This window comes from Myotis davidii, unplaced genomic scaffold, assembly GCF_000327345.1.
Source record: "Myotis davidii unplaced genomic scaffold, ASM32734v1 scaffold573, whole genome shotgun sequence".
NCBI lineage: Eukaryota > Metazoa > Chordata > Mammalia > Chiroptera > Vespertilionidae > Myotis > Myotis davidii.
The window spans coordinates 3,062,139-3,066,062 of NW_006285997.1; positions in this window are offsets into that span (position 1 = coordinate 3,062,139).

The following is a 3,924-nucleotide window of genomic DNA, read 5'->3' on the forward strand; positions in this document are numbered from 1 at the left end:
CTGCTGAATGATCTTAATTTTGACATTTGAATAAATAATGGAAACTTTTCTATTTTAAGGGTAAGTGTCCCATCAATTGGAATTAGTACCTTAAAAAAAAAAAGGCAGCTCTTCAATGGAGTTAATAGTGATAAAAAATGTTTGATATAAGCAGTACTTTTATAAAATAAGATATGCTGGAAATCATTCCCTGTAATTTTTTAAAATAAAAGGTCAACTATGTTAAACTGTCTTAGGGGATATTTGTTTAAACTCTTCAGGAATGTACACAGTAGATGCAAAACTTGATATAAACGTAAGTAGTTGTTGGGAAGGGTTGCTGAAGTCTTCAAGGACATTTTTGCCTGTTCCATTCCAGATGGATATCTAGTTCTCAGATAGCTCTGAAAAAAACAAAACAAAACCCTGTGTGAGCCCATTCAGTATTTCAGATGAAAGGAGTAAGTTTCTTACGGGAAGCTAATTAAAATTGAACAAATGAGGATAGGAGGACTTTCCATGGGCAAATTTACTCACAGGAAATGTATTACACAGTTAATGGTAGAACAAAATGGAAGGTTAAGAAACATCTATGAATTATTCTTTAGGTTGTTTACTCATAATGATAATGGTGACATTTCAAGGGATAACTGGTTTACTTTTTGAAAAGTAAAATTAGGTTTCTGTTCATATATGTCAATCAGGATATCACGATTGAATATGAGCAGCTGAACCATAAAAATATAAATAGGAAATATAGATGATACCTATAGAATATTGGGGTGAGAAAATAACTTTATCCCTAAAAAAAAAAGGTTGCTATGTATATAATGTTTTGACGGACATAATTAAAAGCCAAACAATTAGGAAAAGAAGATTAAAGAAAAGGTAATAGATAATTCATTAAGTTAAAAAATAGGTAATTCAGTAAGAGAAAACTTTTTTTTAAAAAGGATAGTACCCTGGTAAGACATGGACAAGCATACTTTCTTAGGCAGTTTAGGCTGCTGTAACAATTTATCATAGACTGGGTGACTTAAACATTTATTTCTCACTAGAGGCCCGGTGCACAAAATTGTGCACTCGGGAGGGTCTCTCAGCCCAGCCTGTGCCCTCTCGCAGTCTAGGAGCCTTGGGGGATGTCCAACTAAAGGTATAGGCCACCGGGAGCAGGCCTAAGCCTTCAGTCCAACATCCTTAGTGCTGCCGTGGAGGCGGGAGAGGCTCCCATCACTGCCAGCCATAAGCCTGGCTTCTGGCCGAGTGGCACTCTCCACTGTGGGAGCACACTGACCACCAGGGGGCAGCTCCTGCATTGAGTGTCTGCCCCCTCGTGGTCAGTGCACATCATAGAGACCGGTTGTTCCACCGTTTGGTCAATTTGCATATTAGCCTCTTATTAAATAGGATAGGATAGTAATTCTTGAGGCTGGGAAGTCCAAGATCAAGGTGCGGACAGATTCTGTGTCTGGTGAAGATCCTCTTCCTGGCTTGCACAGAGCTGAAGCAAGGTCTTTCCTGTCTCTCATGAGGGCTCCACCTCCTGCCTCACCTCCCAAAGACCTCACCTCCTAATACTGTCACATTGGGGGTTAGATGTGGGGGCGTCACAGACACTAAGTACATAACAGATATCAGGAAAAAAGTAATGTTTACAAGTTAAAACATTGTAAGGTAATAGTGCTGGGGAAGCTACAGGGCCTATAGCTTCACCAGCACATAATCCAGGACGTATCAGATTTTAAAATTGCAGAGTCATTCAGTGTCATCCTGTTGTTCCTAGAGTCAAGATCAGGCAGGGCCCCTGCCCCCTTTCTGTCTGTGCTCCCCTTAACCTACCTGTTGCAGGGAGGCTGGTCTCCCAGCCCCAGCACTCCTTCCAGCCCCAGGACTTCACACTGTAGCTGTGCTTTTTGCTTGGAACGCCTTCACACTTAGTCGTTTTTCAGCTCTCGTCTCATGGTCAGTCCTTTAGGGAACCCCCATCCCCCACCCCCCAAGCACTACTGTTGTGTTTAACATTGTTGCAGTTTAAGTTTATTTCCTTATTTGTCTCTTCCTGCAAGATAGCAGGGTTGTGAGGTTGGGGAGTGTGTTTATGCTCCTTATTGTATTTTCAGACTTAGAGGTAGTTCAAGACTGAAAGAGTGATTAAATGTACTCTTTTTGGATCAGGAAACATTTGAAGGGGTAGAGATTTAGCTTTTAGGATATTCATTGTATTATAATAGGAAAACATTCAAACTGACTGACAGTCAGCATGATGAGCTCTGCACACACCTTTGTACCCATTTGGTCCATGGTTAGGGATGGCTTGTTTCCAGGTTGTTGCAATCATCACATCCAGAGGGAGGGGCTGGGCTTTAACCTGGGAGCTAAATGCACTGTCAGAGCTAGAAGAAATATTGTGTAGGTCAGATCTAAAGCAGAGCAGTGGGCAGAGTAAGAAGGCAAAGATGATCACCAGATTAGTCTTCTGGGAGTTGGAGTGGGAGAATTGGAGCCACAGAATTCATAGTGGGGAGCAGCCCTTGGGGCACACCGTCTGGAGGAGCAAGTATCTGGTTGGAGCTGCAGGCTGGGCCTAAGGAGAGAAAAATACTAGTTGTGGATGGTGCGGCTGGTTCTAAGGACACGAATGAATGCATTACTCCATTTTTTTAAAAAAATATTTTTACTGATTTCAGAAAGGAAGGGAGAGGGGAAGAGAAATAGAAACATCAATGATGAGAGAGAATCATTGATCAGCTGCCTCCTGCGTGGTCCATACTGGGGATTGAGTCCGCAACCTGGGCATGCGCCCTTGACTGGCATTGAACCCCGGACTATTCAGTCCACAGGTTGATGCTCTATCCATTGAGCCAAACCGGCTAGGGTGCATTACCCAATTTTAAATTGTTTTCTGTACATTGCTAATTCCCTCATATTAGTCTCACTTGTAATTTTTTTTTTTTGTCAAAAATAATTAAAGGAGGCCCAGCCGGCATGGCTCAGTGGTTGAGCATCAACCTATGAACCAGGAGGTCACGGTTCGATTCTCGGTCAGGGCACGTGCCCGGGTTGCAGGCTCGATCCCCAGTAAGGATCATGCAAGAGGTAGCCAATTGATTCCCTCTCATCATTGATGTTTCTCTCTCCCTCTCTGAAATCAATAAAAATATTTAAAAAATAATAATAAAGGAGTTGTGTCCATACTGGGGCCAGATGGTGCCTGGAGAGGGGGGGTGGCCTGGAGGCGGGGGCGGCCTGGATATGGTTTCCAGGTGGCAGAAGGTGCATCACAGAAGCCTACACACGGGCTCTGGGCCAAATAGCAATTGGCAACACCGGGAGGGGTTCATGGCCTAACACTTCCCAGGACTGCTCGCCTTACAATCAGGGAAGACGAGGCTTTCTACATGGCGCAGTGCTGGTGAGAGCCAGATCGGAGGTGGGTGAAAGGAAAGGGGGATCCCGAGGGCTGGAGAAGGGAGACAGCTCACGCAGTGCAGTGGCCTGGTTCAGTGCCATCACTCGTCGTCGTCCTAATTCCTCTGGCTCTGACTCCCGCATCCTGTGGAAATCTGGCTTTTCAAATTAGAGGGAAAGGCCTCATTTGGAGCCTCATTTTTGCTGTCACTTAACTGAAGACAAAGGTGTGCTGATTGAAGACCAGTTTCTGTAAGTCTGGGAACGTCAGACCTGAGGGCCTGTTGTATCTGGAACTTGTTGCTGCTTTTGCAGAACTGCACTGGGTCCTGGAATGTGCTATTCTCAAGTCCGAGAGTCCTGGGAGCCCAGGTGGTTGGTGTGTGGGATCTGGTGTGGGGTCTGCAGGTGTGGGATCTGTAGGTGTGGGTTTGCGGGTGTGGGGTTTGCTGTGTGGGGTCTGTGGGTATGGGATCTGCGGGTATGGGGTCTGTGGTGTGGGGGTCTGTGGGTGTGGGGTCTGTGGGTGTGGGGTCT